The 22,887-nt window shown below is 43.1% G+C and overlaps 1 pseudogene; it reads right to left on the minus strand.

Moving 5' to 3' along the window:
- LOC123398461 overlaps positions 1–19,518 on the minus strand; it is a 117,903-nt pseudogene extending 98,385 nt beyond the window's left edge.
- Positions 19,519–22,887: the final 3,369 nt, after the last annotated feature.

A 22,887-nucleotide genomic window follows, 5' to 3' on the forward strand; every position in this document is an offset into this window, starting at 1 on the left:
AGATCCGATGAATTGTGGATTTATGATTAGATTATCTATGAATCTTATTTGAGTTTCTTCTGATCTCTCTTATGCATGATTTCATATCCTTGTAATTCTCTTCGAGTTGTGGGTTTTGTTTGGCCAACTAGATCTATGATTCTTGCAATGGGAGAAGTGCTTGGTTTTGGGTTCATACCGTGCGGTAACCTCACCCAGTGATAGAAGGGGTAGCGAGGCACGCATCATGTTGTTGCCATCAAGGGTAAAAAGATGGGGTTTTCATCATTGGTTTGAGATTATCTCTCTACATCATGTCATCTTGCTTAAGGCGTTACTCTGTTCGTCATGAACTCAATACACTAGATGCATGCTGGATAGCGGTCCATGTGTGGAGTAATAGTAGTAGATGCAGCAAATATCGGTCTACTTGTCTCGGACGTGATGCCTATATGTATGATCATTACCTTAGATATCGTCATGACTTTGCGCGGTTCTATCAATTGCTCGACAGTAATTTGTTCACCCACCGTGATATGTGCTATTTTGAGAGAAGCCTCTAGTGAACACTATGGCCCCCGGGTCTACTCCACACCATAGTTTCAACCTTACTCTTTTACTTCGTTGCACTTTCCGCTTCAGATCTCACTTTGCAAACAATCTTGGAGGGATTGACAACCCCTTTGAAGCGTTGGGTGCAAGCTCGTTTGTGTTTGCGCAGGTACTTTGGACTTGATGAGACCCTCCTTCTGGATCGATACCTTGGTTCTCAAATTGAGGGAAATGCTTACTGCTCCTGTGCTGCATCACCCTTTCCTCTTCAAGGGAAAAACTGACGCAAACAAGAGAAGTAGCAAGAAGAATTCCTGGCGTTGCTTGGGAAGGACTTTTGTTGCCGTAGCAAGGTGCATCAGTGCTAACTCCTTGAGAATCTTGTTCAATTCTCTTCGGATGACCCTCAGGATACAAAGGTTCCTGGGTCATTCTACCGCCTCTAGTAACGACTCTAACATAATTGTCATTCAACTCGTTGAGCAAGTCATTCTGAGCTTTAAGTACTTGTTCTACTTGAGTAGTAACCATATAGGCATGTTTACTCAGAAGCTTAAGATCATTGACATTTCTGTCCACACAAGCACTTAAATGACTAAGCATACGAGCATTCTGTTCCAATTGTCTGCTAACATAATTATTGAAACTCTGTTGTTTCGTAACAAAGTTATCAAATTCATCCAGGCATAAGCTAGCAGGTTTATCAAAAGGAATATCACTCTCATCAAACCTACGCAGAGAATTTATTTCTACTACCTCTATCGGGTTATCGAGACCATGGATCTCTTCGATAGGTGGTAGATTTTTGACATCTTCAGATTTAGTGCCTTTCTCTCGCATAGATTTCTTGGCTTCTTTCATATCTGCAGGACTGAGGAATAGAATACCTCTTTTCTTTGGAGTTGGCTTAGGAAGTGGTTCGGGAATAGTCGAAGCATTCTCATTGCACAAGATGTTATTCAGTAGAATCTCAGCTTGTTCTACAGTTTGTTCCCTAAAAACACAACCGACACAACTATCTAGGTGGTCTTTGGAAGCATCGGCAAGTCCATTATAGAAGATATCAAGTATTTCATTCTTCTCAAGAGGGTGATCAGGCAAAGCATTCAGTAGTTGGATGAGCCTCCCCCAAGCTTGTGGGAGACTCTCTTCTTCAGCTTGAGCAAAGTTGTATATTTCCTGTAAGGCAGCTTGCTTATTATGGGCAGGGAAATATTTTTCAGAGAAGTAGTAGACCATATCCTGGGGGCTACGCACACATCCAGGAGCAAGAGAAGTGAACCAGGTCTTAGCATCATCCTTTAGCAAGAAAGGAAACAGCTTGAGGATATAGTAGTGGCGGATACAGTTTGGTAAGATGGGCTACAACCGTTTCAGACTCATAACCATGAAAAGGATCAGATTCGACCAGAGTGATTAACTCAGGGTCGATAGAGAATTCATAATCCTTATCGGTCACAAAGATAGGCGAAGTACCAAACTTTGGGTCGTATTTCATCCTAGCGTTCAGAGATTTTTCTTTCCACTTGCGTGGTAATTTCTCAACATCATAGCTATCCTTACACGCAAGAAAGTCCTCAACTATCTCTCCTTCCATAACATAGCGCTCAGGCATAATAGGCAATTCAGGCATAGTAGCAGGTTCTACTTCAATAGCATCATCAGTTTCAGAAGTATCATCACATCTAGCAGCAACTCTAGCAATTTGTGCATCAAGGAATGCACCTAGTGGCAAAGCAGTATCAAGCATAGCATCATCAGGCATAGTATCAAGCATAGCATCATCAGGCATAGTATCAAGCATAGCATCAAGGGCAGCAGAAGTAGCATCATCAAGCACAGTAGTATCAAGCACAGGCGACATATCAAGATTTCTAGCAGGAGGCGATGTTGCAAACTTACTCTTAACTGAAGGTGAATCAAGTGCAGAGCTAGATGGCATTTCCTTACCTGTCCTCGTAGTGGAAGGAAAGATTTCAGTTCTTGGATCTTTCGGATTCCTCATAGTGACCAGCAGACGTCAATCCCAAGTGACTCAGAGAATATAGATGTGCTTCCCCGGCAACGGCGCCAGAAAAATGTCTTGATAACCCACAAGTGTAGGGGATCACAACAATTTTCGAGGGTAGAGTATTCAACCCAAATTTATTGGTTCGACTTAGGGGGAGCGAAAGAATATTCTCAAGTATTAGCAGCTGAGTTGTCAATTCAACCACACCTGAAAGATTAGTGTCTGCAAGCAAAGTATCTGTAGCAAAGTAGTATGATAGCAACGGTGCCAGAAACAGGTCTGTTGACGGCACACTATTCCTAACTTGGTGTATCAATGGCGCCAGTAAAGTGTTGCAGCAAGGAACAACAAAGTAGCAAGTAACAGCACTAGTGACAATAGTAGCAAGTAGCAGCAGTAGAAAGTAACAGCAGTAGCAACAGAGTAACAACAGTAGCAACAGAGTAACAACAGTAGCAACAGAGTAACAGCAGCAACAGTAACATCAGTAGCAGCAAAGTAACGTAGCAATGACTAGTAGTAAAAGACTCCTAGGCAGTGGATCGGTGATGGATGAGTATGCCGGATGTGATTCATCATGTAACAGCTATAACACGGAGAGATATGTAACTAGCTCCCGTTCGTCGATCTAATGTAGGCATGTATTCCGTATGTAGTCATACGTGCTTAGGGAAAAGAACTTGCATGACATCTATTGTCCATCCATCCCGTGGCAGCGGGGTCCTAATGGAAACTACGGGATATTAAGGTCCTCCTTTTAATAAAGAACCGGACCAACGCATTAACACGTGGTGAATACATGAACTCCTCGTACTATGGTCATCTCCGGGAGTGGTTCCGGCTATTATCACTCCGGGGTTGCTGGGTCATAACACATAGTAGGTGACTACAACTTGCAAGATAGGATCTAAAACACACATATATTGGCGACAACATAATAGGTTCAGATCTGAAATCATGGCACTCGGGCCCTAGTGACAAGCATTAAGCATGGCAAAGTAGTAGCAACATCAATCTCAGAACATAGTGGATACTAGGGATCAATCCCCGTCAAAACTAACTCGATTACATGATAGATCTCATCCAACTCATCACCGTCCATCAAGCCTACGATGAGATTACTCAGGAACGGTGAAGAGCATCATGGAATTATTGATGGAGGAAGCTTGACGATGACGATGGCGATGATTTCCCCTCTCCGGAGCCCAGAACGGACTCCAAATCTGCCCTCCAGATGAAGCACACGAGGTGGCGGCGCCTCCGTATCATAAAACGCGATGAATACTTCTCTTTGATTTTTTTTCCGGGTGAAACGGAATATGTAGAGCTGAGTTTGGAGGCGGCGGAGCCTCGTGGGCCCCACAAGCCCTCACGGCGTGGCCTGGGGGGTGGTCACGGCCTATGGGCTTGTGGCCCACTGGCTCACCTCCTGCGGTGGATCTTTGTGCAGGTATTTTTCATTAATTCCAGAAAAACTCTCCGTAAATTTTCAGGTCATTCCAAGAACTTTTATTTCTGCATAAAAACAACACCATGGCAATTCTGCTGAAAACATCGTTAGTTCGGGTTAGTTCCATTCAAATCATGCAAATTAGAGTCCAAAACAAGGGCAAAAGAGTTTGGAAAAGTAGATACGACGGAGACGTATCACGGGCCACCCCCCTGGCCGCACCCTGGGGGCTTGTGACCACCTCGTGTGCCTCGCGGACTCTGTTTTCTTGCGGAGTAGTCCTTCTGGTCTGGAAAAAATCATAATATATTCTCCCGAAAGGTCTGACCCTCGTATCACGCAACTTTCCTCTGTTTTCGTTTCGAGCCTGTTTCTGCTGCAGATCTAGATCGCTATGGCATCCCCAAAAGCTCTGAAGGACAAGATCTTCGAGAAGGTCATCAATCCCTACCTCGCGGGAGTGCTGCAACACCCTCAATCTATCGAGATGCGTGAGGGGGTGATGTACATCCATGATGTTGAGGGGCCCAAGAAGACCGGAAGTGTGGAGGCAAGGCTCGAAGCAATGGAGCAGCAAGTCTTCAAGTGCCAAGGGATGGTGGAGCATGGACTCAACGCCAACCACATGATGATCACAGAGTTCACCAACAAGCACAAGATCAATGCCAATGACATCGGGAAGCACCTCCCCAGGCTCTATGACAGAATTGATCACCTCCAAGCCCAGATCTATGACCTGCAGAACCAAAATTGTGAGTATGAGTATAGATTTAACTCAATACGGTTGGCTGCAGATTTGAGGATTCCAGAGACTCGGCATCTTTCCATGATGGAGCACCTATGCCTTGGAAGACGAAGGATCAAACCCAGGTTGCAACAACTTCACCACCATCACCTCCAAAGGAAGACAACTAAGCACGGGTATGGGCAATCCCCTTGGCTTGTGCCAAGCTTGGGGGAGTTGCCCCGGTATCGTATCACCATCACATCTTTTGCCTTTACCTTTTCTTAGTTCGATCCTTTTTGGTTTTATATTTCTCTAGTAGAATAAGTTCTTAGTGTTTTAGGCTTGAGTTTTGCTTTGTGTCACCCCCGATGTATTCGATCTCGTGAGTCATATAATAAAGAGTGTTTTAGTTAAGGGCCTTGCTTCATGCCATGATCAAGAGAATGATAAAAGAACAAAATCATGAAAGATCATGTAATGATCTTATGGGAAGTGATGGCTTCACATATAAAAAGAATGTTGATTGAAACTTGTTGAGGGTGGACAAACGTAGACCTTGGTCATTGTTGTAATTAATAGGAAGTAATAAAGAAGGATAGGTTCACATATAAATATATCATCTTGGGCACCATCTATGATTGTGAACAGTCACTAAACTATTGCATGCTTAGAAGTAGATGTTGGACAAGGAAGACAACATAATGAATTATGTTTGCTTGGTTCTGAATAATGATTATATGACTAGAGATCCTTAGCATGTGACGCTTGCTTCCAACTCATATCAGCCAAAACGTCCGCACTAAGTAGAGATACTACTTGTGCATCCATAAACCTTCAACCCAGTTTTGCCATGAGAGTCCACCATACCTACCTATGGATTGAATAAGATCCCTCAAGTAAGTTGTCATCGGTGCAAGCAATAAAATTTGCTCCCTAAATATGTATGATCTAATAATGTGTTGAAAATAAGCTTTCTATGAACCTGTGATGAGGAAGACATAAAAGCGACAGACTGCATAATAAAGTTCTTTATCAGAGGAGGCAATCTAAAGTGACGTTCCTTCGCACTAAGAGGTCACACATCCAAACCTCAAATGCGCATGACAACCTCTGCTTCCCTCTGCGAAGGGCCTATCTTGGACCTTTACTTTTTTCCCTTGAAAGAGTCATGGTGATCTACACCAATTCCTTATTTCGCCTTTATCATGGCTAACGTCATATGCTAGGGAAAGATCTATATTCATCTATAAACTTGGAATTAAGTATTCATGAATTATTATTGTTGACATTACCCTTGAGGTAAATAGTTGGGAGGCGAAACTATAAGCCCCTATCTTTCTCTCTGTCCGACTGAAACTTTGATCTCATGAGTACCACGTGAGTTGTAGCAATTGTAGAAGACGAAATGATGATTGAGTATGTGGATTTGCTTTACAAGCTCTTATTTGACTCTTTCCGATGTTGTGATAAATTGCAATTGCTTCAATGGCTATAGGCTATTGGTTGTTAATTCTCAGTAAGGTTCTTGACCCATACTTTACATTGTGAAGGAATTATCACTTTAGCATACGAGATTATATGATGATATTGTTGTTCTAACTATGATCATGATGCATGCATGTTCGTATCTTGTTTTGTCGACACCTCTCTCTCTAAACATGTGGGCATATTTATTGATCTCGGCTTTTGCTTGAGGACAAGCGAGTTCTAAGCTTGGGGGAGTTGATACGTCCATTTTGCATCATCCTTTCATGTTCATATTTATCGCTTTTTGAGCTGTTATTACACTTCACGGTACAATACGTATGCCTTTTCTCTCTTATTTTGCAAGGTTTATGTGACATCCTCAGCTTTTGCTACAGTAATGCATGAAATTAAGCAACAGTGGTCCCGCGCTAGTGATGCCACGTCACCGTTTATTTTATCAATGATCTCGAGTTAGTTGAAACCGAATCAAAATTCGAAACTTAAAATTAAAGTCGAACGAGAAAGGTTTTATGTTGTTGAAATAAAAATGTCGGGGAGTTATAAAAATCCTCCAACGAACTATAAATGTGAATCGGGCGCTTTTGAAATTATTAGGTAATCCCTATATATTCAAAACAGAAGCTTTGAATAAAATAAATAAAAAAAATATAGTAAATAAAAAAAATTAAAAAAAAGGAAATTAAAAAAAAAAACCTGGCCCAACCAGGCCACCCCATTCGGCCCACCCCCTAGGGTATAAAGCCCCCTAGGGGGCTAACCCTAATGCTCCTGCTCCCACTCCCGTGGCCGCCGCCACCCATCCACCCGAGACCCCCCCCCCCCCCCCCGCGAGACCCCTCCCTCCCCACGACAGCCACTCCTCACGAGGCCCCCTGCCTCTCGAGCCCTCACCAACCCCACCAACTTCCCAACCCTCGAGAGCCCCACCTACCATTCTCTCTCGGGCCAACCCCCAACCACCCCACCTACAGAGCCCCTCGTCCCCACCTCGCCCTCGTCTCCCTTCCCTCGCGAGGAACCTCCCCCCCTCGCTAACACCTACGCCCCCTGGCTCCCTCCCTCATAACCCCACGAGCGCCAGAACCCCTCCCGCTCGATCCCCCTGGGATCCCGTCGGATCCGAGCGCCCCACGTCCCGCTCGTCAGCACCTCCCCTGGAAACCGCCCCAGCCCGGCGACCTCCCGATCCCCACCGCGCCTCTCCTCTCATGTCGCCACCTACCCCACGCCGTCAGCCCTCCCCATCGATCCCCCCATCCCTCCGCTCCACCTGCGCTGCCTCGCCGCGCCCGAACCAGTCCCGCGTCGGCCCCACGCCGGCCGGCCGCCTCCCTCAGCCCCTCTCCGGTCGATCCCCGCCACCCGTGTCTCGGCCTAGCCCCATCCCCGCCGACGGCCTTCGCTCCGATCAACTCCAACCCTCGCCGAAGCCGAGATCCGGGCCCTCCTCGCCGGATTTCGCCTCCCCCTTCACCGTGCGTCTTCACCTCGCCGGCGCTTCCCTCGTCGACCATCACCGCCGGCTTCCCCGTCCTCCTCCTCAACGACCGACCCCGAGCCTCGCCGCCCCGATCCCCGGCAACGCCGGTGAGGCACCACGGCTCCGTCCACCCTCTTCTCCTTCCCCTTGTTTCGTTTTCGTTCCGGCAAACGCTGCCTCGATCCGGCATTGTTGTGCCCCTATGTGAGGTGGTGGAGTTTGCCTCTCTCTCTCTCTCTTTGTGTTGAGAGAGAGGAGCTGAGAGATAGCAGAGAGAGTTTGTGAGAGATGTTAGAGAAAATAAAAGAAAAAGAAAAGGATGTTGTTTTTGTGTGTGTATGTATGTATGTGCGCATAGTGTGATGAATGTATTTATGTATAAATGCATATGTATGTATTTTGTGTATATGTGGATGTATGTACGTAGGTCTATATGTGTGTGAAGCGAATATTTGTGCGTTTAGTGATTGGGTGCTCGCTGTCTCCATGACATGCGGGGCCTCGCCCCTAAAATAGGAAATTAAGATAAGTAAAGTATATATATATATATATGTTTTTATTTAATAAAATAAATGAATAATTAGTTATATTAATTAATTAGTTAATTACTTAAATAGATATATAAGTTAATCTGTTAATTAGGATAAATAATTAACCTAAGGTATGACACGTGGGTCCCCCACTAAATTAATTTGATTAATTACTATGTAATCTTAATTAAAAACTTGTGTCTATGACGCATAGGACCCACTAGTCAGTTGACCAGTCAACTGCTGATGTCAGCGTGACATCATGCTGATTTTATAATTGCATTTAATCAATTTAATTAAATCTATTTTTAATTCCTAAATAGTTAATAAAACTTTAAAAATTAATATAAAATAATCCGTAAGTCGGATCAAAATATTTTCAACATGAAAGTTGATCAGCAGAACGAGACGAACCCGAATACACGGTCCATTCGTCTATCACGCGTCCCTAGCATAGCAAACGTGGAACTTTTCCATCGTTTTTCATCTGGCTGGTAGTAGCCCGAGACCCGGAAAATATTGTGAGATATTCTTCCGACCCGTCTATGACGGATGTTGCTGCATCAGCTCATGTCTAGCATGCATCTTGCCATGCATGTATTGTGTTGCACCGTTGCTATTATTTATTGTTTCTTCCCCCTCTTCTTACCGGTAGACCTTGAGGCTGACGCTGCTGCCGGGTACATCTATGACCCTGCCGATCAGTCCTTTGTCGCAGAGTAGCAAGGCAAGCAAACCCCCCTTGATCATTCTTATATCGCCTATGTCTTTCTTCCTACTGCTTGCATTAGTGTTTTGCTACTGTTGTAGTTAGCTCCTATATCTGATGCATAGCCTATCTTTTATGAACTGCTACTTTCAGCACTATACTTTTAACGTGCTTAGTATAGGTGGAGCAGTCATCCCTTCTGACCCCGTAGTCCAGTTGCTCCGCTTTGCTTTCAAATCTCGATCCCTGATCGACGATCCAGACCCGACACAACACATACACCCCCCTTAGTTGTACGACGCTACAGAGATACTATTGGTTACCGAGGGTGACACCTTGCTAAGTACTCCTGATGACATCTCTGTAGTATAGCTAGTCGGCCGTGGTTATCGAGGGTGATTCCTCTTTCACCATTCCCGACGATACCCCTGTCGTGCAACCCCTCAAGTGTGGGACCTCCGAGGGTGATTCCTCTAAGCCCCACCTTGACGGATACATCGTTCGGATACCAACGAGGGTGATACCTCGGATTCCCCCCAATGTTACAACCACACAGTTAGTCGACCATGTTACTGGGATCATTGGTGATGAGATGTTAGTCGGGTGGATTCCCGCGAGATTGTGTTGATGGCCTAATTAAAATTATAATGGATTTGGGTATTTGACCTCGGTTGGTTGGAGACCTTTTCGCACTAACCGGCTACGCGGGAAGAATTATGCGTACTCGGCGTCGCGGTATCAGCCGAAGCTTTTCAGATGTCAGCAACGTAGCGGCGCACGCCCAAGTGGTCCCGAGATGCATCGTGCTTGTGATTAAGGGGTGCTAGGACTGACGTCGGCCGCCGTCGCATCGTGCAGGAGTGCGGAGGGGAACTGGGCCCACAAACCCTTTGCGCTTAGGATTTAGACCGGCGGGCTGGCCTCTCTGTTGAGTCTTAGGTGGGGCTGCGACGTGTCGATATTCCGAGGCTGAGCAGGACCCAGAAAAGTGTGTCCGGCCAGAGTGTTATCGAGCGCGTCGGGACATGTGGTGCACCCCTGCAGGGATAAAAATTAACTATTCGGATAGCCGTGTCCACGATTACAGGACGACTTGGAGTTGTGCCCTGATCTTATACAACTATAATTGTTACTTAACTGGAATTAGTTGCCTCGGGATTGCTTCCCTGCAGGGAGTCAAGGGACGATCTCTGGGCGTGGCCTCACTTTAATAATGCTGCAACAATATGACTATTAATTGTGTTACCTTGCTCTTTTCTCGTCTATTGCTGCAAGACCCTAAAGATGCTAGTCTTTTATAGGACTAGGCCTTCTCTCTCTATTCTCGCATTGCTGCAGTCAGTCCACATATAACCACCCCCCTTCTTTGATACTGATGCATTCTTAGAATAGTTCTGATGTAAGTCTTGCGAGTACTTTGGATGAGTACTCACCGTTTCTTTGCTCCCCCCTTTTCCCCCTTGATCAGTGTTGCGACCAGATGATGGAGCCTAGGAGATGGTGGTCCCCGCCGACTACGGCTGCTACCCTGACGGTGCCTACTACTACGTGGAGGCCGCTGAAGACCAGGAGTAGTTTGATCGTTGTATCTTTTGTGCTAGCCTTCTCTAAGGCACCCCATGTTTTATGTCTGTACTCAGATATTGTTGCTTCCGCTGACTTGTGTGTTTATCGAGCTTCTTTATTCTAGCCCTCGAGGCCCCTGGCTTGTAATATGAAGCTGATTTTTTTGTGTCTAGAGTTGTGATGTGATATCTTCCCGTGAGTCCTTGAGTTTGATCGTATGCATTTGCGTGTATGATTAGCGTACGATTAAACCGAGAGCATCACAAGTTGGTATCAGAGCCGACTGCCTGGTAGCCCCCTTTCCAATTCCTTGGCTGAAGTTCAGTCTAGTGTTTGAAAAACCTTACTAACACTGATGTTGTGGCTTGCGGGCCCACATCTCAATTGGGTGGTATTAGTATCATTTACTCCTTTTCTATGCTCTGGGCTCTACTCTCTCTTCTCTTTCGGGATAAAGTTTTTGCTAACTCTAACATTAGGTTCTCGTAAATACTTCCTCCCGGAGAGCCCCGTATTTCAGACGATGGCTTTATCCATCAGAAGACTCCGATGATACTCTCCGATCTTTCTATGGAGAACTTGTTCCCATCGCTCTTGCTACTTCCTTTCCTCCGTCTACCACTATGGATGACTACATACAAATGTCGTTCATACTTTATTTTCCAATTGCTCTTGTTTTACGAGATGCAACGAATTATCTTATCGGGGATCCGTCCGTCATCAGTTGTCATGGGTTTCCAAAATTCTTCGAACTACTATTCGATCTTTCGGAATCCCCAGTAGCCTATTGCTTTTAACTTTTCTCACGTGCTTGTGTTATGGTTAAATCCATATGTCTAGCAGCATTCATTAAAATCCTTTGGGATTTTCCTACGATCTTATTGATTCTACCTTGGTGTGGATGCACACAATCATCTGTTGATACTCATAAAGTATCTTTCCAGCACAAGCGTCCTTCCAGGCAGAGCTAGTTCTCGACGCATCAACTTTGGTTGGTTGATCGGCTAAGTCCATTCAGCTTACCTGTAATTGATCGGAGCGTCTGATTATGATACACCAACCTGGAAATCCTATTTCCTTTGGTAATTAAGTATCGATATTTTTCAAATGTTCTATAACCCGATGCATTGCATTCTACCTCCCTCTGTTTGAGTACCGATACTCACATCAGGTCCTTTGTGGATTGGCAGACCCATTGCTGGGTTATTATCCGACGACATTGATACGTCCATTTTGCATCATGTTTTCATGTTGATATTTATCGCTTCTTGGGCTGTTATTTCACTTCACGGTACAATTCTTATGCCTTTTCTCTCTTATTTTGCAAGGTTTACATGAAGAGGGAGAATGCCGACAGCTGGAATTCTGGCCTGAAAGTGGAGCAAAGTTGAGATGCCTATTCTGCGCAACTCCAAACGCCATAAAAATTAACGAGGATTTTTTTCCTGATTTATAAAAAATAATGGGCCAAAGAAGCGCCACAGGGGTGCCAGCAGGTGCCCACAAGCCTGCACGGCGCGACCACCCCCCCAGGTTCGTGGCAAGGGGGCTTGTGGGCAGCCAGCTGGCCCACTGGCCCCCCTCTTCAGCTATATGAAGGGTTTCGTCTGGAAAAAAAATCAAGGAGGAGTTTTTTCGTGGATTCGCCGCCGCCATGAGGCGGAACTTGAGCAGAACCAATCTAGAGCTCCGGCAGGACGATCCTGCCGGGGAAACTTCCCTCCCGGAGGGGGAAATCATCACCATCGTCATCGTCATCACCAACACTCCTCTCATCAAAGGGGACTCGTCACCATCAACATTTTCATCAGCACCATCTCATCTCCAAACCCTAGTTCATCACTTGTAACCAATCTCCGTCTCACGACTCTGATTGGTACTTGTAAGGTTGCTAGTAGTGTTGATTACTCTTTGTGGTTGATGCTAGTTGGATTACTTGGTGGAAGAGTTTATGTTCAGATCCTTGATGCTATTCATTACCTCTCTGGTTATGAATATGATTATTCTTTGTGAGTAGTTACTTTGGTTCCTGAGGACAGAGGATAAGTCATGCTAATAATAGTCATGTGAATTTGGTATTCGTTCGGTATTTTGATATGTTGTATGTTGTTTTTCCTCTAGTGGTGTTCTGTGAACGTTGACTACATAACAATTCACCATTATTTGGGCCTAGAGGAAGGCATTGGGAAGTAGTAAGTAAATGATGGGTTGCTAGAGTGACAGAAGCTTAAACCCTAGTTTATGCGTTGCTTCGTAAGGGGCTGATTTGGATCCACTAGTTTAATGCCATGGTTAGACTTTGTCTTAATTCTTCTTTCGTAGTTGCGGATGCTTGCGAGAGGGGTTAATCCTAAGTGGGATGCTTGTCCAAGTAAGGGCAGTACCCAAGCGCCGGTCCACCCACATATCAAACTATCAAAGTAACGAACGCGAATCATATGAACATGATGAAAACTAGCATGACAGAAATTCCCGTGTGTCCTCGGGAGCGTTTTTCCTCCTATAAGACTTTGTCCAGGCTTGTCCCTTGCTACAAAAGGGATTGGGTCACTTTTCTGCACCATTGCTATTTTTCTTACTTGTTGCTTGCTACGAATCATCTCACCACACAATCACTTGTTACCGACAATTTCAGTTCCTGCAGATTTTACCTTGCTGAAAACCACTTGTCAGATCCTTCTACTCCTCGTTGGGTTCAACACTCTTACTTATCGAAAGGACTACAATTGATCCCCTATACTTGTGGGTCATCAAGACTCTTTTCTGGCGCCATTGCCGAGGAGTGAAGCGCCTTTGGTAAGTGGAACTTGGTAAGGAAACATTCATATAGTGTGCTGAAATTTATTGTCACTCGTCACTATGGATACTAATCCTTTAAGGGGCTTGTTTGGGGTATCTTCACCTCGAACAGAAGCACAAAGAGTTGCTCCTCAACCTGCTGCACCTACTGAAAATATTTGCTTTGAGTTTCCTACGGGTATGCTTGAGAAACTGCTGGCTAATCCTTTTATAGGAGATGGAACATCACATCCGGACTTGCATCTAATCTATGTAGATGAAGTTTGTGGTTTATTTAAGCTTGCAGGTTTCCCCGAGGATGAGGTCAAGAAGAAAGTCTTTCCTTTATCTTTGAAGGATAAGGCGTTGACATGGTATAGGCTATGTGATGATACTGGATCATGGGACTACAATCAGTTGAAATTGGAATTTCATCAAAAGTTTTATCCTATGCATTTAGTACATTGTGATCGGAATTATATTTATTATTTTTGGCCTCGTGACAGAGAAATCATCGCTCAAGCTTGGGGGAGGCTTAAATCAATGTTAAATTCATGCCCCAATCATGAGCTCTCGAGAGAAATTATCATTCATAACTTCTATGCTCGGCTTTCCCATGATGATCGCACCATGCTTGACACTTCTTGGACCGGTCTTTTATGAAGAGAGATATTGACTTCAAATGGAATTTATTGGAGAGAATTTAACGCAACTCTGAAGATTGGGAGCTTGAAGAAGGTAAGGAGTCAGGTATGAATTTCACTTTTGATTGAGTTAAGTCCTTTGTTGAGACAAATACTTTTTGCGACTTTAGCGCTAAGTATGGACTTGACTTTGAGACAGTAGCTTCATTGTGTGAATCCTTTGCTGCTCATATTGATCTCCCCAAAGAGAAGTGGTTTAAATATCATCCTTCTTTACAAGTCAATGTAGTTAAACCCACTCCAGTTGAAGAGAGAGTCATCGCCTATAATGATCATGTGGTTCCCAGTGCTTACATTGAGAAACCACCTTTCCCTGTTAGGATAAAGGATCATTCTAAAGCTTCAACTGTGATACGTAGAGGCTATATTAGAACACCTACACCCCCTGAGCAAATTAGAGTTGAACCTAGCATTGTTATTATCAAAGATCTTCTGTCCGACGATGTTGAGGGACATAATATTCACTTCTGTGAAGATGCTGCTAGAATTGCTAAACCTCACGTTAGAGACAAACATAGGCCTATTGTGGGCATGCCTGCGGTTTCTGTTAAGATAGGAGATCATTGTTATGATGGTTTATGTGACGTGGGTTCTAGTGTTAGTGCAATACCTCAATCCTTATATGATGAAATCAAAGATGAGATTGCACCTGTTGAGATAGAACCTATTGATGTCACTATTCAGCTTGCCAATAGAAATACTATCTGCCCTGTGGGAATTGTTAGGGATGTTGAAGTCTTGTGTGGTAAAACGAATATCCTGCTGATTTCCTCGTTCTTGCTACCGCTCAAGATAGCTTTTGTCCCATTATATTTGGCAGACCTTTTCTCAATACTGGCAACGCTCATATTAACTTTGAGAAGCAAACTGTCACTGTTGGCTTTGAAGGTGTGTCACACGAGTTCAATTTCTCCAAGTTTCGTAGACAACCTCATGAAAACGAGTTGCCTAGTAGGGATGAAACTATTGCCTTAGCTTCTATTACCGTGCCTCCTACTGATCCCTTAGAGCAATACTTGCTTGAGCATGAAAATGATATGCATATGGATGCAAGGGATGAGATAGATAGAGTTGTCTTAGAACAATATCCTATCCTTAAGAATAACTTGCCTGTTGAACTGCTTGGGGATCCACCTCCACCAAAGGGTGATCCTGTGTTCGTGTTGAAACAGTTGCCTCATACTCTTAAGTATGCCTATCTTGATGAAAAAGAGATATATCCTGTTATTATTAGTGCTAGCCTCTCGGAGCATGAAGAAAAGAAGTTACTAAAAACTCTGAGGAAGCACCGTGCTGCTATCGGGTATACTCTTGATGATCTTAAGGGCATTAGTCCCACTCTATGCCAGCACAAGATTAAAACCAATCCTGATTTAAAACCAGTTGCTGATCATCAAAGGAGATTGAATCCTAAGATGAAAGAAGTAGTAAGAAAAGAAATACTAAAGCTCTTGGAAGCGGGTATTATCTATCCTGTTCTCATAGCGATTGGGTGAGTCCGGTGCATTGCATTCCTAAGAAGGGAGGCATTACCGTTGTCCCTAATGATAAGGATGAATTGATCCCACAGAGGATTATTACTGGCTATAGGATGGTGATCGATTTTAGGAAATTGAATAAGGCCACTAGGAAAGATCATTACCCTCTGCCTTTTATCGACTAAATGCTAGAAAGGTTGTCTAAACACACACAATTTTGCCTTCTAGACGGTTATTATGGTTTCTCCCAAAAACCAGTTGCACAATCTGATCAGGAGAAAACCGGTGGTAGTTATCATCACTTGCGTTTTGTATGTTGTATGCAGTATCAATCAAATCGGAGAGCATGTACGCGTAGTATGTACTCTCTCCGTTTCTAAATATAAGTATTTTTAGAGGTTTCATTAAAAGACTACATACAGATGTATATAGATATATACTTTAGAGTATAGATTCATTCATTTTACATCGTATGTAGTCTTCTAATGAAGTATCTAAAAAGACATATATTTAGAAGCGGAGGGAGTAGTATATAATAACAATTAAGTATTATATATACTATTTTTTTGTAGTATGTAACATATTTTGTGTATGTTCTTTTTACGTACAAATATATACATATTTCACAAATATAATAAAAACTATGAGTTTACTTGTAATTTTTTCATGTAACTCACTTTGAAAAATCTTCTATATAGTATATGAACATAATTAAAATAATAAATTAGTATATATACTAACGCATGATATTGTATGGAACATGTGGGGTAACTACCCCTGGATCGTAAGATATATATATATATATATATATATATATATATATATATATATATATATATATGGAAAATATGCTATCATGCGGTAGTATATATATATATATATATGAAAAATATGCTATCACCCAGGGGTAGTTACCCCACATGTTCCATATGCTATCATGCGGTAGTATATATATTAATTTATCATTTTTATTATGTTAATATATTATATATAAGATTTTTCAAAGTGAGTTACATAAAAAAATTTACAAGTTAGCCCATAGTTTTTATTATATTTGTGAAATACATATATTTTTGTATGTAAAAAACATACACAAAAATATGATACATATTATCAAAAAATAGTATATATACTATCTAAACATTATTATATACTACATAGTATGCGTATATACTCTCTGATTTGATAGATAGTACATACAACATACAAAACGCAAGTGATGGTAACTACCATCGGTGGTATATATAGAGAGAGAGAGAGAGAAAAAAAAGGGATTGAAGGTTTTGTCCGTCTGTGATTAGATTGCCCCTAGAGTTGTCAATAATTATCCATGTGCTATCGGTAAATGAGAAAAACTCTTTGTTCTTTCATAAAATTTATGTCCACTCTTGCTTTAGGGCTAAACTAGATTTGGGCATGGACACCCCGCCCTGGACGGTCCGACCTGACGTGGGTCAAAAATCCCGAGCCAGCCTGGCCTCATCATGGCATCAGACCGGGCTCGGGCCTGGAAAGTGATCCTAACGATCGGATCGGGCCAGGCTCGTCTTGTGAAAAGTAAATTTTTATTTGTAGTGAGGCCAGGTAGGGCTTTTTCGGCCTCAAGCCGGGTTCAGGCCCGATTTATCAGGCCCGGCGGTCGGGCCAGGTCAGGCTCGAGCCTCGGTTTTCAGCACTAGCTTTTCTTGGTCCGATCCGAAGCCTGGTCCGACCCGACATATGTCGAGGTCTAGTGAAGACGTAGTGATCCCGACATAGGCCAAGGCAACATTGTAAGCGCAATGGCTAGAGTCGTAAGCTTGGAGCCAAGGCAACATAGAATATAGATGTCTCGCCCGAGCATCGCTTATGTGATGGGGTGTACAATGTTAGACGTTTGGCCCAGTTGCTTTCGATTTGGCGTCTTTTGTTTTTGTTTGAGTATTAAAATATTCGTATATTCAAACCCAAATTTTAAATCTAACATATTATATATGAAAATCACGCAAAAATGTGTAGGTTTAAAATACGTTATTATATTACATGTTAATCAGTTTTAAAATCACATTTAGGGTGTAATCATGATTAATAATTTCTTTATATGAGATATTTTTGGAATGCCTATTATATACGTCTCCTATCCCATTTAAATTGAGTAATATGATAGTTTGTTTTTATGTTTATGCGAACATCACATATTATGTTGATTCTTGCATGGCATCATGAAAAAATTCAAGAAATTTATTCATGTCGTCCAGTGTGTGTTTGTGTGAATGCTGAATTTTTAGTGAGCGTAGAATATAGATGGCTCCCCAAGCGTCGCTTATCTGATGGGCTGTACACTCTTATAAGTTTGGCCCAGTTACTTTTGATTTGACGTTTCTGGTTTTTTGCTTCGAGTAATAAAATATTCATATATTTCAAACCCAAACTTTAAATCCAACATATTATATATGAAATCCCTCAAAAAATGTTTAGATTATATATATGTTATTATCTTACATGTTAATCATTTTCAAATCACATTTAGGGTGTAATCATAATTAATACTTACTTTACAAAGGATATTTTTGAAATGCCAATTATATACGTCTCCTATCTCTTTAAATTGAGCAATATGATAGTTTATTTTTATGATTTTGCGCAACATCACTCATTATGTTGCTTCTTGCGTGATATCATGAAAGATTTCAAGAAATTTATTTATGTCGTCGAGGCGTGTTTGTGTGTATGAAAAGATAACTTTTTCTCTCGCATGTTTGCTAGTTACTATGTAAGAGCAACTCTAGCAGACCCCGCATAATGCCGGCCCGTAAAACGCGTTGGCAGTTCGCGCAAAACCCCTTTTGCGGGCCGGCGCGGCCTGACATGGATGCAAACCCCCCAAACGGACCCATATAAAAGTATATTCGCCGAATATGCTTTTATATGGATCGGCTTTTGCAGGGTATGTTCGGACACGGCCACGTCGCCTCGAAAACAGAAAACGCTCAACTCTCGCATTTGACATAAGTTCTCACAAATAAGTTTAAATTCAAACAAACATAACACAGTTTTACGCGGAAATAAAAGCCAACTTCAGTACGACAAACGCAAAACAGGGTCTTGCATCATCTTGGTCGATATTCACTCCTTGCCATATCATGCGATGTTCAAGTTCTATCTCCTTGCCATATCATGCCACCATATGGAGCAGAGTCTTCCATTCTCCTCTTCAAGATCTCTCTCCTTGCCATATCATGCCATGTTTTGGTGAGGTCGTCCATGTCATCGCGGTTCATTGACATGATCTTGTTCTCTCCGATGAGCAAGAAAGATTCTTTGTTGATCAACTTCCACTTCTCGCACGTTTGGAGCAACTCCAAACAATGCTCTAGTTTGAAGAATTTGCCTTCCGAAGCTTCCATGTCTTTGTATCTATGTTGGACAATATTGTCCTACACAATGTGAACAAAGTGATGTAATCAATTCTCATGATGCAAATATGATTACACACAACTTGAACAAAGGCAAAACAAACTCACTTGAAAGTGCATTGCGTACTTGCTCCAAGCAAGCTGCCCAACGGCTGCACACAGGCTTGATATTCTCCCAACGCCCTTCAAGCGACCGAAATGTGCGTGGAGTTGTATTGGGATATTTTGCCATAATGCGGAAGTATTGATTTTCGATCACTTGCCAATATCTCTTGGCGGTTTGAAATGTACTCGTGCATACATCAAGAGACACCACACTCCATGCTTGGATCAAAGCTTGATCTTCCAAGACCGTGTAGTTCTTCGATCTTTGGGAAGCCTGAATCCTCTTCCTCTTTGACGCCCGCGGCCTTGGTGACCTTCTCCTCCGTCGGCCTAGATCGCACAACAGCCTTAGCACCCGGAGTGCGAGCTTTCGCGGCTGGGGCTGTCGGATTTCTGCCCGGCACGACCACGTTGCCCTGTCGCTTGCGGGCAGGCGCGACGCTAGCTTGAGCGACAGTGGGGCTAACATGGCCGGTGACGGCGGGGCCAACATGGTCGGCGACGAGATCCGGGGAAGGAGCGTGCGCGACCTCGACGGTGACGGGGGGTAGCAAGGAGGCGTCCATGGAGGCGAGGGACGGCCGCGGAGGATGCACCGGAGCGTGCGGTGGCGAGGCAATGGTGGCGGCGGGTGGGGGAGCGGGAAAGGGCGCATGGAAATGTCCCTCCCGCCAAATCTTGTTGTGGATACAGGCTGAGCTCGGGTCGGCCTCCTGATGACCCACAAGTATAGGGGATCAATCTAGTCCTTTCGATAAGTAAGAGTGTCGAACCCAACGAGGAGAAGAAGGATCTGACAAGTGGTTTTCAGAAATGTAAATTCTGCAAGCACTGAAATTGTCGGTAACAAATGATTGTGTGGTGAGATGATTTGTAGCAAGCAACAAGTAACAAAAGTAGCAATGGTGAAGCAAAGTGGCCCAATCCCTTTTGTAGCAAGGGACAAGCCTGGAAAAAGTCTTATAGGAGGAAAAACGCTCCCGAGGACACACGGGAATTTCTGTCATGCTAGTTTTCATCATGTTCATATGATTTGCGTTCGTTACTTTGATAGTTTGATTTGTCGGTGGACCGGCGCTTGGGTACTGCCCTTACTTGGACAAGCATCCCACTTAAGGGATTGGGTACTGCCCTTACTTGGACAAGCATCCCACTTACTGCGAGAGGTGTTAATCATAAGTGGGATGCTTGTCCAAGTAAGGGCAGTACCCAAGCGCCGGTCCACCCACATATCAAACTATCAAAGTAACGAACGCGAACCATGTGAACATGATGACAATTAGCTTGACAGATTTCCCATGTGTCCTCGGGAGCGCTTTACTTCCTATAAGACTTTGTTCAGGCTTGTCCCTTGCTACAAAAGGGATTGGGCCACTTTGCTGCACCGTTGCTATTACTTGTTACTTGTTACTTTTCACCTGCTACGTTTCACCTCACTACACCATCACTTGTTACCACTACTTTCAGTGAGTGCAGATATTACCTTGGTGAAAACCATTTATGAGAGCCTTCTGCTCCTCGTTGGGTTCGACACTCTTACTTATTGAAAGGACTACGATTGATCCCTATACTTGTGGGTCATCAAGACTCTTTTCTGGCGCCGTTTCCGGGGAGTGAAGCGCCTTTGTTAAGTGGAATTTGGTAAGGAAACATTTATATACTGTGCTGAAATTTATTGTCACTTGTCAATATGGAAACTGTTCCTTTGAGGAATTTGTTCGGGGTATCTTCACCACGAACGGAAGCGCGAGGAGTTGGTCCTCAACCTAAGGTACCTACTGAAAATATCTTTTATGAAATTCCTTCAGGTATGCTTGAGAAACTGCTGGCTAATCCTTTTACAGGAGATGGATCATCACATCCAAACTTGCATCTAATCTATGTAGATGAAGTTTGTGGTTCATTTAAGCTTGCAGGTTTGCCCGAGGATGAGGTAAAGAAGAAAGTCTTTCCTTTATCTTTGAAGGATAAGGCGTTGACATGGTATAGGATATGTGATGATACTGGATCATGGGACTACAATCGGTTGAAATTGGAATTTCATCAAAAGTTTTATCCTATGCATTTAGTACATCGTGATCGGAATTATATTTATAACTTTTGGCCTCGTGACAGGGAAAGCATAGCTCAAGCTTGGGGGAGGCTTAAATCAATGCTATATGCATGCCCCAATCATGAGCTCTCGAGAGAAATTATCACTCAGAACTTTTATGCTCGGCTTTCTCATGAAGATCGTACCATGCTTGACACTTCTTGTACCGGTTCTTTTATGAAGAAGGGTATTGACCACAAGTGGAATTTATTAGAAAGAATCAAACGTAACTCTGAAGATTGGGAGCTTGAAGAAGGTAAGGAGTCAGCTATGAATTTCCAGATTTTAGCGCTAAGTATGGACTTGACTCTGAGATAGTAGCTTCTCTATGTGAATCTTTTGCTGCTCATATTGATCTTCCCAAAGAGAAGTGGTTTAAGTATCATCCTCCCGTAGAAGTCAACATAGTTAAACCTAATCTAGTTGAAGAAAAAGTCATTGCCTATAATGATCCTATTGTTCCTTGTGCTTACACTGAGAAACCACCTTACCCTGCTAGGAAAAAGGATTATTCTAAAGCTCCAACAGTGATACGTAGTGCTTACATTAGACCACTTTCACCCCCTGAGGAAATTAGAGTTGAACCTAGTGTTTCTATTATCAAAGATCTCTTAGCCGAAGACATAGACGGGCATGTTATCAAATTCTGTGAGGACTCCGCTAGAATCGCTAAACCTCACGCGGAAGACAAATACGGACCTGTAGTTGGCCTGCCTGTTGTTTCTGTCAAGATAGGAGATCATTGTTATCATGGTTTATGTGATATTGGTGCTAGTGTTAGTGCAATACCCCGGTCCCTATATGATGAAATCAAAGATGAGATTGCACCTGCTGAGTTAGAACCCATTGATGTCACTATTACGCTAGCTAATAGAGACACTATCTGCCCTGTGGGAATTGTGAGAGACGTAGAAGTCGTGTGTGGTAAGACGAAGTATCCTACTGATTTCCTCGTCCTTGCTACTACACAAGATAGCTTTTGTCCCATCATATTTGGTAGACCCTTTCTCAACACTGTCAATGCTCATATTGATTGCATTAAACAGATTGTCACTGTTAGTTTCTAGGGTGTGTCTCATGAATTTAACTTCTCCAAGTTTGGAAGACAAGCCCATGAAAAAGAGTCGTATGGTAGGGATGAAATCATTGCTCTTGCCTCTATTGCCGTGCCTCCTATGGATCCTTTAGAGCAATATCTGCTTGAGCATGAATATGATATGCATATGGATGAAAGAGATGAGATAGATAAAATAGTTTTAGAACAATATCCTATTCTTAAGAATAATCTGCTTGTTGAACTGCTTGGGGATCCTCCCCCACCAAAGGGTGATCCTGTGTTCGAGCTAAAACAGTTACCAGATACACTTAAGTATACCTATCTTGATGAGAAGGAGATATATCCTGTTATTATTAGTGCTCACCTCTCGAATCACGAAGAGAAGAAGTTATTAAAAACTTTGAGGAACCACCGTGCTTCTATTGGATATACTCTTGATGATCTTAAGGGTATTAGTCCCACTCTATGTCAGCACAAGATTAAAACCGATCCTGATTCTAAGCCAGTCGCTAATCATCAACGAAGGTTAAATCCTAGGATGAAAGAGGTCGTGAGAAAAGAAATATTAAAGCTTCTGGAAGCAGGAATCATTTATCATATTGCTCATAGTGATTGGGTAAGTCCAGTACATTGCGTACCTAAGAAGGGAGGTATCACCGTCGTTCCTAATGATAAGAATGAACTAATTCCACATAGGATTATTACTGGCTATAGGATGGTGATAGACTTCCGGAAACTGAACAAGGCAACCAGGAAAGACCATTATCCTTTGTCGTTTATCGACCA

The sequence above is a fragment of the Hordeum vulgare genome, chromosome 1H (assembly GCF_904849725.1).
Source record: "Hordeum vulgare subsp. vulgare chromosome 1H, MorexV3_pseudomolecules_assembly, whole genome shotgun sequence".
NCBI classification, from domain to species: Eukaryota; Viridiplantae; Streptophyta; class Magnoliopsida; order Poales; family Poaceae; genus Hordeum; species Hordeum vulgare.